General features: G+C 36.7%; 1 protein-coding gene across 6 annotated transcripts in view; it reads right to left on the bottom strand.

Moving 5' to 3' along the window:
- The window catches only part of NOL4 (nucleolar protein 4), a gene marked incomplete at its 5' end in the record, with an annotated part of 393,000 nt that overhangs the window by 180,823 nt on the left and 198,058 nt on the right, over positions 1-14,119 (bottom strand). The window lies entirely within an intron of this gene.

The following is a 14,119-nucleotide window of genomic DNA, read 5'->3' as shown; positions in this document are numbered from 1 at the left end:
ATTCATAAACAATACCCCTAAAAATTTGCTATGATTTTGATTGGGATTGAGAACTTACAGCTTGACAATATTGAATCTTCCTAGTCATGAACATGGAAGACATCTCTATTTACTTAGTTCTTCTTTGATTTTGTTCATCAGAGTTTTGTAGTGTTCCTCATATATATCTCATACATATTTTGTTAAATTTATACCTAAGTATTTCATTTTGGCATGCTAATGTAAATGATACTGTGGGGTTTTTTTTGTTTTTTGTTTTAAACATCTTTATTGGAGTATAATTGCTTTACAATGGTGTTAGTTTCTGCTTTATAACAAAGTGAATAAGTTATACATACACATATGTGCCCATATCTCTTCCCTCTTGCGTCTCCCTCCCTCCCACCCTCCCTATCCCACCCCTGTAGGTGTTCACAAAGCACCGAGCTGAGCTCCCTGTGCTATGCAGCTGCTTCCCACTAGCTATTTATTTTACGTTTGGTAGTGTGTATATGTCCATGCCACTCTCTCACGTTGTCCCAGCTTACCCTTCCCCCTCCCCATATCCTCAAGTCCATTCTCTAGAGAATAGACTCAACTAGCATTTATTGAGCTCCAATTGTGTGCTTGGCATTGTGCTACCTAATTTTACATATAATGTGTAGTTTATCCTTAGCAATAAACTTGTGAAGTAGCCATTCTTATTTTTAATCTAGTAGGCAAATTTAGGCACAGGAAGTGAAGTAAAATAATTAGAAGATAAAATAATAAGATGAAACAAAGAAAACAGTTCAATCTCAAATGCAATCTCAGAGAAAAGTAAATTAAAAAAAAAAAAGCGAGAACAAGATATTTGCCAATTATTTTGCAAGTAGTTTTTGTTTTTCCAGGGAGAACAACCAGATTTGGTGAAAATTCTCTGATGAAAGCATCTTCCACCTTGCTAGTGGGGTATATACTGGTACAAGCTATGGGTGTTTAATATGCATCTGAAACATTAAAAGTGCTCAGAAACTTTGCTCCAGTCATTATGAAGACTCTTAAGCCTAAGGAGTTTAATCATTTCATGCATCTCTGTGCAGGTAAAAAGACAGTTAAATCAGTGTTGTTTATAATACAAGATTTAGAAATGATATAAATTATCAAAAATAAAAATTTGGCTTAACATATGTTGGAACGTTTAGATTATGGAATTAATCAATATTCCATTTTAAATACCCAAGAAAATGTGAGTCATGAGGCACTGACTGGGAAAAAACTAGCTACAGAAAGGTGTGGTCGAGATGATCCCGATTTCGTAAAAAGAAAACACATAAACACAAGAACAAAAAGACTGAAAAGTTGTAGTCCAAAACGTTAATACTGATGTCCTCTTAACAGTGTGGCACTGGATTTTCTAATATTCTCTATTATCTACTCTATGTATAACTTATAATGTATTATAAAATGTATCATTTATAATATATAATTAAATGTATATATAATTTTTCTATAACAAAAATGGAAAAACTGTAGAAAAAAGGGAAAACGGAGAAGCAGAATTAGGAAAACTTTTCTGGCTTTAAAATATATAATAAGCTTGTTTAGAAGATCAATAACAGTGTACTCAGAGTCAGAAATAAAATTTACATAAAAAATAAAATTTTGTTTCTCTTAATTTCCTCTTTACATTTATGATAAGAATTTACTATTAATTTTAAAGGATCATGATGGACAAAAGTATTAAACTGTTTTCTTTAGGGCAGGGCTATCAGTGAAACCATGTAAATATCAGTGAGCAAGAGTAGTAATATTCAGTGATTTTTTGTGACTATTTTGTTTGATTTCTGCTATTCTCAAATATGCTTTCCTTTTGTAAGGTGTAATGAAATATTTGATGCCATCTAATCAATTAAATTCACAGAAATAATGTTTACATTCTGAAGGAGTAGTACAGCTCACTTCTTCATTCATTTGTTCAACAAACATTTACTGAGTGCCTATTTTTGGCCAAAAGGGGGTTAAATATTTCACCAATAGAGACCCCTGCAGCTTCAATGAGTCAATGAGTTCACAGATAATTTAAAGAGACAGAAAAATAAACATTCAACTAAACTACAGAGTAAAAAAGGAACAAGGAATCCAGAACAAGGGATAAAGGCATCAGAGAAGATTTCTAAAGAAGGTGGCTGAATTCCAAAGCTTTAACCAGGTGAAGAGTTGGGGAAGAGCATTCCGCACCTAGACATCGGCAGGTGCAAAGTCACAGAGGCAAGAATATGCAGGGCACATGAGGAATAAGAGTAGAGAGCTGAATGCAAAAGAGAGACAGAAGAAAGGAAGACCTAAAAAGGGAGGAAGATAAGTGTTTTGTGTATCAGAGAGCTTGGATTTTACCTTGAGTGTCAACAGAAGTAATTTTAATTTACTGTGGGAAGTGATGTGAAAAAAATATGCTTTAAAGAGATGACTCTGTCTTGGATGAGAATAGTATGAAGGTGACAAAATGGAAACTGGGGAGACCAGTTAGGAGATGTAGAAGCCATCTAAGTCAGCATTGCTGAAAGCTCAAACTAAAACAGCAGCAGTGCAGAATAAGAGTGGATGACTAAACAAAATCTTAAGAATAGAAAATAAATCGAAAACAAACTTATGGTTACCAAAGGGGAAACGTAGGGAGGAGGAATAAGTCAGGAGATTGGGATTAACATACACACTCTACTATATATAAAATAGGTAACCAACAAGGACCTACTGTACAGCACAGGGAACTCTACTTAATATTCTGTAATAACCTAAATGGGAAAAGAATCTGAAAAAAATGAATATATGTATATGTATAACCAAAACACTTTGCTGTACACCTGAAACACAACCTTGTAAATCAATTATACTCCAATAAAAATGAAAAAAAAAAAAGAACAGTTAAGATTGGTAATAGATAGACAAGGGTCCAGAACAAAGCCCAGGTTCCTTGCTCTAGTAAAAAATGAAAACAAAGGGCATTCAGTGTAATTATCAGCAAAATAGCATTTTTAAACAATTTTCAGAACCTATTTTGTGAGAAAATTAAAATGTGTTCACAGCACAAGATTCTACTTTTAAATTACTCTGTTTATGTACCCGTTCAAGAAAAGACCTCATTTGGAGAGAAGACAAGAGAATTTAGGAAACTGGCCATAAGAAATATGACGTAGCAGTCTCCATGGCTATTAATTTGAGAAACTGATAACATTCTTTTAACAAGGAAATATCAAGGTTTGAAAAACAAAATTAGGGGAATAACGTATGAGTAATTTGGAATTTTATGGATGTTCTTTTATGCTAAGTCATATGGTTATGCTAAAGTATGAAAGGTCATTTCTGATTATTTCTTTCCAAGAAAATCCAAAGAAGAGTATAATGGACACATTCAAGTCCAATTATTTAATTCATGAAGAAAACTGTGATTTAACATTTGTGAATTAGAATCCTTTAAAAAATAATAAAAGTTTCATGTAAGAAAAGTTTATCAATATGTTAAAAAATATAACTCTAAAGATACATTTAAAAACTAAATCTACATTAGCATGAAACAAATCCAATATCAATTATAGTTAAAAATTAAACAAGCTATATCTGTTTCTTTAGTCTGATATCATCATACATATTAGTAAATAGTATACCGTTTATTCATTTTTCAGGTAAGAGAAACATCATTTATCAGGAGAGTCTTTAATAAAAGTCATGTATTTATAATTTTTGTATAAAGAATAAACGAGAAAGTATTTTTAGACAGAGTGGTTCACTCCAGATGTTACCAAGGTAACTAAATTCAACAGCTTTACATATTTCATTCCTGAGTAAATCAGTACGTTTCATGAAGAAAAAATTAATTATTCACTCATTTGTAACAAATACATATCCACATATTTTATCTTGTAAATGGTAAAAGAACTGATAATCTCACATGCCACTGTTTCATAAATCAAAATTTAAAACAAAGTTTTTGATGTCTGTATTAGAAAAATTTAATATAAAGAGGTGAGCAGACATTGAGGATACCGTAATGATTTTTTATTGTCTAGCTTCATAAAACCATGTTAATGGCTTTCATTCTCTCTTCCTTAAAGATACTTTTTCAGAATTATAAACCACAAATCTAAGACTCCTGTTTATCATAACAATTCACATCAGTTTACTGCTTTACATGGGAAATCTGCTTCCTTACCAAACAGAGTTTGCTCCATCCTGAGTGGCTGCTGGCATATGGGTACCGGGCTGCTACACATGTAGTGTTTAGATCTGTAGATATGACCTTTAGGTTCACAGGCCCTGATCGATGGTGTTTGTCTCAAATTTCAGCCTGGGTACCATAGAATTGGAACCAAAAACTCTGTATTTGAGTCCCAAGGAAAAACAGCACCTGGAGCTTTGGAAATTAAGGTGCCCAGTGTACCTAGCAACAGAGGAGAATGTGAAATATGATGACAGGTAGTGTGGAATCTAGTGACATCAGGAGGGCAGTTGAATATTTGGGTTGTGTTTGTGCTGAGGTTAGTTTTGATGGGATGAACTTAGTGTTGCCAAGGGGGCTGTCCAAGGGAGCCTGGCTCTTGTCTATCACACTAACCATGAGTGGCAGCCTATTTGTTTACTTCTTTCTCCTTCCCTACTCCCCATTCCCTCCACCAATTAGTACAGACCCTAGAAATACCATTTGTTTAAATTATTTCTAACATCCCCACCAGCATTTTGTGTGAAGTAGTTTCATCAGCACCAGAGTCAATGGTTAGTTCTCCCTATATAAAAAGAATTAACCTATAACAGTGTGTGGTGTATGTATATTTAAGTATATCTACTAATATACATAATATGTATCTCTCTCTCTCTCTCTCTCTATATATATATATATACATACATATATCTATTTTCTCTCTATACGTATACATATATATGTATATCTCTATTTCTGTGTATAAATATATGTGATATATATTTGAAATCTCCCAAAGCACCTGACCTACTTTTGTATTCACTTTCAGTAGCTCTTCATTATGGCCTTTAGGCCAAGTGCCTTGGGAAAAATGAATAGGAAAAAATATATATCATCTTCGTTTTAAGATTAATACTTGGAAATTTAATCCTAAAATGCAGGTCAGATGTTTATAAGGTCCAAAAAACTATTTATTGTTTGCCCCAAAATGCAACATAGTCTCCCATCTCTAGTCCTTTGACTACATTTTGAAGTCAAAACATTCAGACTAAGGAGAAGTTTACTGATGCAGATAAAGTCATACGTGTGTTACATATGCATGCATGACTACTGCTGAAAGGTTATAGGACATTGATTTTAAAATGATCAAACCAATACTGAGAGTAAGAAAGGAACAAAGAGATTCAGTTTCCCAGTAAATTAATTATACGGAAGGGTGTTATCCTTGTTTGGGAGCTCTTAATTCGGCCCTTGCCATTGGAAGAATGGGCTCTAATTAAAGGAGCAGGATAGGGATGGCACTGAGATAAGCTACGTGTTCCAAAGCATATAACTTAAGCTCAGCACAATAATTAAATAAGACTAATTCTGATCTACCAACGAGGAAATAATGTATATTCTTTATATTACTTTCTTTACAAATTTTAACCAAATACCTATTATGTGCTAGACACTCTTCTTGAGATTGTGAGTGCATAGAGACTCCACATGGAATTTGTTCTTAGACTATAACAAAAGAATTACAATGCAAGGCAGAAAACAGTATCTATCCTACATGAGTTTCATATAAGGCACAATGAATAAACTAGGTTCTTAGGAGAAAGAAAAGTTGCCTATACATCGCTGGGGATGAGGAAGATATCAGAGAAGGCAGGTTACAAGAGGTGCAGTTTGAAAGAGGTGAGATATATGATGGTGATGGTGGAGGTTATTCTACTTCAGAGAGTATAAAAGAAAAAGAAACACAGGCAGGAAAGAGCTGGAAGAGGACAGGGAATTGAGTATATTCTACAATTCTACATACGAAGACAGGAAACTATATTTCAGTAAAGTTGTGGACCTTTTACTCTATATTCCTTTTTCTGGATCACATAAAATCATTAACGGTTCGTTCTCCCAGGGTAGGTACTTGGAGAAGCCTACCGACTATGTGAGGCTAGTCTATTAAAGTCTATCTCTGTTCCCACCTCAGAGCCACTGTCCACTGACTGATAACAAAGCATTCTCCCAGTTCTAAGAGGACCTATTTTTTGAAATGGCCATTAATGTAATAACTTATGAATGCTTTCTTAATTGTCTAAATAAGTTATAAACTACTATTTTCATGCTTACCATTAGCTTGTTTAGGATTTCAAAGAACTAGACATTTTATAGAAAATGATAGGCATGAACATTTTTAATAATTACAATGTAATTTGAAAATATCTCTTATTTTGCTGATGAAGTCGCAGTTACTGTGAATACTGTGTTTTACTGACTACATTTATAATACAATAAAATGTTAACTTTCAGTTAGAGGTAAGTGAAAATTATATAGGTATGGATGTATATGTATACATATATACATGTGTGTATATATAGAGTGCTTTATACAAAGTTGATGTCATTTATATAAATTTGATAATAAGACAAATGATGTCATAGATAGCAAAATGAACTAATGCAGCTGAATAAGACATTCATATAGTATTATCAACTCACTCAAGAAGTTATTTACTGCTATAACTTAAAACCAAAACAATTGGTACCGTGGGTCTTTTATGTTCTGTCTCATACAATAAGCAGTATATATGGTGATAAAATCTCATTAAATTTAAAGTAAATCTAAGACAATTATAATATAGAAGTTCAATGTTTTCCATGAAAACTGACAGCTAACCACTGGAGAGAAATGCTCAAGAAAACACATTAAATGGGCAATAGAGGGGCTTCCCTGGTGGTGCAGTGGTTGAGAGTCCATCTGCCGATGCAGGGGACACGGGTTTGTGCCCCGGTCCGGGAAGATCCCACATGCCGCGGAGCGGCTGGTCCCGTGAGCCATGGCCGCTGAGCCTGCGCGTCCGGAGCCTGTGTGTGCTCGGCAACAGGAGAGGCCACAGCAGTGGGAGGCCCGCGTACCGCAAAAATAAATAAATAAATAAATAAATAGGCAATAGAAACAAGAAACAATGTCATGTAGTATTATAATAAAGCCATTCTATTAGAAAGTGATTTGAAAATTTATAAAAGGAGCAACTCAGGGCTTTACCATGAATTATCTTAAACTGAAAACTAAGTTAAATGAAAAATAGGTGACAGATTTGGGCTAAGTGATTCTGAAAAGAAATATTCTAATTAAAGCTAAAATTAATGCAATCCAAAAGGAGTTTCCCCTAATTTGGCATTTAGACAAACAACAACTCAGGAGGTTTTTTTGCCTTGCCAGTAATAAGTCAGGAAATACTTTATCCTGAAAAGCTATGAAAAAAAAAAAAAGAAAGAAAAAGAAGACCAACTATAACAAGCTTACTATTTGAAGCAAGTGTCATGGAGCTGGATAGGACTTTGGCTATCTTCAAATTTATCCTTACAGCAAGCACTGTTGGGTCTTTCTACCTCACAGAAGCTCCCCTCTCTGGGAAGTGCCCCTGGCTCACAGTGATAAGACATAAGTAGCCATACTCCTATTTTGTCTGTTAACATTTTTGGATCCGATTCCTTCACTAACTTGAACAAATCAGCCATTATTCTGCCTAATGCATCCTTCTGAGTTCCTGTCCACCAGGTCACAACAAGCCATTTGCTTTCACTCACTGCTATGTCCCAGGATCATATTAATTCTCCGGTTCTGTACCACAGTCTAGTTCACAGGGGACTTTAACTGCCCAACCAAATCCTGCTAGAAAACACCACAGTTCTACATATGATGAAACCATACTAAAATTTCTGGGGAGCAAAAATGGTATAACCATGTCTGCCTTGGTAAGACATGATGATAAGGGATGGATGATAACTCTAAAATACAAGGACCTGCATTCTCGATGAGGGGGAATCTAGTGTTCTAGAGCATAACTATATACTATACACCCACTCCAAAGTGAAGGATATGTTGTTAAAACTTGACTTCTTTACCAATAAGAAGAAGGCACATCACCTAGTAGGTTTCGTCTGGTGTAGATTACAGTGAAAGGGGATTTTCCACTTGACCTTCATGAAGACAAAATGAATCAGGTATCTGTAGCAGACCAGGATTGCGTATGGAGCCAGCGGTAATCCCTAACAGGAGAATTTTTGTCAGGACAACCAAGGTTTTAGTGTAAGGCAATATATTTTTCCTTGAGTGACTTTGCCTTTTGATAAGAGCTCCTAACTCTTTTCCAGTTGGACATCATGAATTGAGCACACTGGGTCCACTAAACATTGTATTTAGGCATGCTCAGTAGTCCTTCCTCATCAAGTAGAAGTGCAATATATAGAAGTGAGTCTGTTCAGCCCCAGCGGCGTGTGAGCAGGTTGCTGAAAACTGTCACACAATAGTTGTTTCTTTCATCTCTGCCTAAGTGTCTTAAAAGAAGTTCTTTATAAAATCTGAGAACGAAAAATGTCAGCCTGGTTTCCATAACTCTGTGAAACACTGCAAAGGTACAGTCATTTCATGGAGAGACCCAAATATAGAAGAAAATCCACTAAATGGGCAAGACTTTGAGCAGTAAGTCTAGTTGTATATTCTCCTTAGAACAAAGATAATCTACAGTTATTTTTTACACCATTTCTTTGGCAGCAGCCAAATGGTATAGAGACGTGAAAAAGAAGAGTTTGGAGTATTTTTAAAGAGAAGTTGGAGGAAGGATGATATTTGATAGATCTTTCACAATAGGCTAAGGGCTCAAAATGTTCATATCCACGTTAATTTCCAACAAGACCCCACTAGCATAGGAGTTGAACTTCATAATCAAGTGTACAGAGTGACTTTTCCTGTGGACATCAATCATCCTACCTGCCAATCCTAGGTTTGCTCAGTGGGATCATGAATTGCGTGGCAATTAAAGTGGGGGTAGAGGATACACATGGGCAGGCACTGGGGGCTTCCATCACCATGTTGATCTGAGTACCCAGTTTGCCAACAAAGTACCCAATCTTAAGATCTTGATAAAGTACAAAAATCTGAGAAGCTTGCTAACTTCTCTGTGGCAGAGCACTTGTATTTGATGCCTTTAATTAGAGGGGATAGTTACTTGTCCTCAGTAGATGGACACTTACTTTTGACTTGGTCCTGTATTTCTTGCCCATTCTTTCTCTAACACAACTATATATGAACCTCAGAATGTTTTATATGCTACCTTTTATCCCCCCACACATTAAATTTAATCAATGAAATCACATCGCAGTAAAAGAAATGAAGCAACTGGAAGATTTCCCTTGGAGTCATTGCTCTTTTTACCTACTCCATCCCTAACAAATTACAGACCTTAAAAAATAATGGAATGAACTATTAATAACTTTAAAAAATAGCTGTGGTGGGGGACTTCCCTGGTGGTACAGTGGTTAAGACTCCATGCTTCCACCACAGGGAACATGGGTTCAATCCCTGGTCAGGGAACTAAGACCCTCCATGCTGTGCATCATGGCCAAAGTAAGTAAGTAAATAAATAAAGTTTTAAAGAGAAAAGAAAGAAGACAATAAAAAAGAAAAACATTTTAAAAAATAGCTGTGACGCCCTGAGAGATATTACCTGAGCCTGAGGGGTTGCCTTTCAGGATGTGGTCATGTTCTAAACCAGCTACTGATACTTGGGGTTACCTCTCTTAGCCACAATATCAGTCTGGAAAACAAGGCTTTCCAGAGATGGAAGTGACACTTCTCACAATTCTTCTTTACAGCTGTAGGTTCTGTTGGCCTGTGGGAAGGATACGTCCAAGAAATGAGCTAGACAACTGACCATTTCACACCACGCAGGCCACTATGGGAAGAGAGAAACAGAAGAGCTATGTATTGCCTGCCATCATTGATCCTGAGTACCTGGGGAATAAGATGCCCGAAAACCAAAATGGGTTGGAATGAGGGTCCACAAGAACACCTGAAGCATTTCTCATTCTGCTCTGCAGAAAGAAAAATATTGTCAAAGCAATCTTTGCAGGCAGAGACAAACCTCATTTCCTGACATGACGCCCCACCTGGCAAATACCCTGAGTCGTTTAATTGCTAGTGAAAGAAAAGAAAATATGGAAGGAGTAGTGGAGCTGGTTCATCATAACTACTAGCTATGGCTTTGGAATAAGGCACAGAAATATTGCAACTAATGCAATATTTACCTAGATTTCTTTGTTTGCCATCAGCTGTCAAGTGTCTGAGGATTAAAAACAGATGCCTCACTTTCTTAAGTTTTATTTCCACTGTTGTATACAGGGGGTAGTAGCGGTACTTAAATATACTGATTAGTCCATTAACTGTATAATTTCAATTATTACGGAGCTAAAAGAGGTAAGAATATTATTTGGTGATCTGGCCTCAGAAAGTGGGGCTTCTTAACATCACCTCTGTTTCTCTGTGCAATAGCTGGACAGGACTTAGATTTAGTTATATTTGGGGAAAATGAGGCTGCTTGTGGTTTAAGTGAAATAGGTGGTAAGTTTTCAGTAGAATTATCTTCGGATGTATAAGAAAGTTGCATGATGTGTGATGGTGTGGTGTGTGTGTGTGTGCGTGTGTGTGCGTTTGTGTGTCTGTGTGTTAGCAGAAAAATGATGCTATGTATTAGGCACCCATAGGGACAGAAACCTAGCTCATACAATCCCCTCCTAATACACAAGTGTAGGCTCCAGGAAGCATGATCACTTGCCACCCTGGAAAAATTTGGAGCTTTGAGACAGAGAAAAAGGGAGTCATTGGAACTAGGTCTTTTTGTGTTAATCTTTAGAAAGAAAGTATAACAATTATGGTCGATGGAGTTCCCATCATTTAAAAAAAATTAGAGCTGCCTTTAGTTCTTGTCTTTCCAGATTATTAGGCAACCAACTCCTTTATGAAATTTTGTGAGAAATTCCAGTGCCCCTTCCATAGATTCCCATTTTTTGTACTCTTTTTGCTTAATTTAGCCAAAAACAATTTTTAACTTGAAAAAAGAAAACTTAACTAATGCATAATATTTGTTTTGCTTCTGAAAAATCTGAGGAACAGAAATGTTAAGTGACTTGACTGGGTTCAGTTAAAAATACAAAGTACATGTTAAAAGGGCTTGAAGTCATGTAATAAAAAATAGTCATATAACTAGAGGATGCTAAATTTGAAAAGAGAACACTTTCAGGGGTTATAGCGAGAGATATAATTTAATCCAATATTTGAACATTTTAATGTGTTTTTGTTTTGTTTTGTTTTTGCGGTACGCGGGCCTCTCACTGCTGTGGCCTGTCCCGTTGCGGAGCACAGGCTCCGAATGCGCAAGCTCAGTGGCCATGGCTCACGGGCCCAGCTGCTTCGTGGCATGTGGGATCTTCCCGGACCGGGGCACGAACCCGTGTCCCCTGCATCGGCAGGCAGATTCTCAACCACTGTGCCACCAGGGAAGCCCTAGAATTTTAATGTGTTTTTATTACCTGTCAGAAGATTAAAGATTAGAAGTTATACAGATCAGTTTTTTGTGAAGTATATGAGAAGTCACTCTGACAAAATTATCAAAACATCAAATAAGTTTCTCTCTAGAGGTGTTTAATTATGAAATATAAGCTATTGGAGGGCAAGTTCTAGTTCTTATTCCTTTATCAACCTGTGATTAGCACATGGTAATTATACAATAACTATTTGTTGAATTGGACAATCACAGGAGATCACAATCACATATCTATTTAGTGTCTGTTTAAATAAACTGTGAGTCTTTTTACTTCTCTTTATATGTTCGTGAACTATTTATTTATTAATAAATATTGTGTTACTGCATTAGACACTGGTAGGAAGAATCTAAAAGTGCCCCTCCCCACAAGATTCCACACCCTAATTCTTAGAACCTATAAATATGATGAGATATTACCCCTGTGATTATGGTATGTCATATGGTATAGAGGATGTTTAATAGGGAGATTACCTGACTGGGCTTGATCAATTACATGAACAGTTAAAAGCACAGAGCTCTCTCCAGTTAGTGGCAGAAAAGGAAGTTAGAGAGATCCAAAGCACAAAAGGTTTCTCACTGTGCCACTGATGGCTTGAAGATGGAGGAGGTCACAGAAGAGAATGCAAGCAGTGTTAAGGGGCAGGGCTGACAGCTGACAAGGAAACAGGGACCTCAGTCCTACAACCACAAGGAAGTAACCTCTGCCTACAACTTGAATAAGCTCTGAAGTGGATTCTTTACCAGAGTCTCCTGATAAGAGGTTAGACAGGCTGACACCTTGATTTTAGCCTTTGTGACACCTGGAGTTTAGAACCTAGTTAAACTTGCTTCAACTCTTGACCTACAGAGCTGTTAAGTTTGTGGTAATTTATTACACAGCAATATAAAATGAATACAGTGAAAAACATGAAGGAATGTCTATGGTGTATTAAGATAGGTAATACCACTCAAAATTATTCAAGTATATTTCAATGATTGGTGTGTATCAGTGTTTCTCAAATTTTAATTGCTTCAGAATTTCCTAGGTAGATTGTTAACAATACAGATTCCCTTGGGCACTAAAAACTTCTAACCCAATAAAAATCTGAAGTCTTGGTTTCATTTATCTTGGTCGGGGGCAAGAAGAAATCCTAGAATCTAGAAGCAATTCTCTTACAAGAGTTTTGGGGCCACATGTGAGAAATTAATGTAGATCATCTCCGACAACTAACTGGTAGAATATGCAATTGTGGGAGGTAAGTGTTGATACTAAGAGAACGGAATATGACTGACAGCTCTCAAATCTGAGCTCAGTAAGACAGAATCTAAGTATATTTTAATGCCATTTAACAAATCTCTAGGAAATTGTCAGAAAAAGAGGCCAGCCAAATATTCTCTCCCTTGATGAAAACTAATAAATAAGAGCCAGTTCTGGGCCCACTTTTTAAAAGACTCCTTAAAGGCTATGATTTTGCCCAAAGGGCTTATTTCAATACGTACTGAAGAACTAAAGATGTTATTTTTGGGAAAAAGGATCACTTTGATTACCTTGATTAACAAACTCCTAGGCAAGAAGGTCTTTACCAAGGTCAAGTGTATGTTTACAAAATCAAGAATCTTTATCCATAGAGCAGAACTGTGTACCAACTATGGGTTCACATGTGCTGAAATCATTGTCGGTTTTTGCTTGCATAGTAGGTAAAGAGTATCATTCTAGGAAAAATTGTCAAAATCTTCCAAATTTGTTCTCAGTGTCCCTCATGTTCTTTTTCCCATCTTCATGGCAAATCCACAAGCTATCTGTGTGCACACTGGCTCTCTGTAAGTCACTTCACTGAGAAACAGATTGACAGATTGACTGATTGATTATCCCTTGACTGAAATTCCCCCACAGGAAAATGCTACTTCAGCTAGGCACTTGTAATTTAAACCTTTTACCTCTAATTGTGGAATGAAAGGCTTTTCTCGTGGTATTTTCAGCCATTAGCAAGCAGATGAAGAAAAGAAATCCTGCAGTCATCTAGACCTAACTCATTCCCAGGTTTTCAGAGTAACTTGGAGGTGAATGATTAGAGTACATAATCTGTGATGTTTTCTCCTAACCCTCAAAAAAGTCCCTCTCCCTCCTGCAGTGGGTGAGCCAGGACCACTCAACAAGGAAGCTGAAACTCTCATGCCAACATCCTGAAACTTCAAGAAACTTGAGCCACCAAGCACTTCTTGGACTTAATAAGCAAATCCTACACTAAGAATTCTGAAAGGTTCTCCACACCCTCCTTCCTCTTACGCACCGGTCATTTGCTGTTTTGTTCTCAGATCCATTCTTCTCCCTTTCTTTGCAAACCATTTTCAGGTTTCCTTGACTATTGTCTTATGACTTGGTTTAAACAATGGGAGATACTGGCAGAGACAGGAGGGGAGAAAGAGAAAATGCCTGGGTATCCCCACTCCCCATCCCACACATACACCCTCTCTGATTCAGGAGACCTCTCTGTCTCCAACTCAGGGGGCATCTTCTCCATGTCTCAGCTCCTGCCAGGAAGCGTCTTCCTGCCAGGGAGCATCTTCTGTGTGTCTGTTTCCCAGCAAGTAGCTCTGGCTCTTGGCCTCTAGTAATGCC

Source organism: Stenella coeruleoalba, assembly GCF_951394435.1.
Source record: "Stenella coeruleoalba genome assembly, chromosome: 14".
In the NCBI taxonomy this organism is placed as follows: domain Eukaryota; kingdom Metazoa; phylum Chordata; class Mammalia; order Artiodactyla; family Delphinidae; genus Stenella; species Stenella coeruleoalba.
Note: the sequence above shows the minus strand (reverse complement) of the source record. Positions and strands in the feature narration are given on the sequence as shown.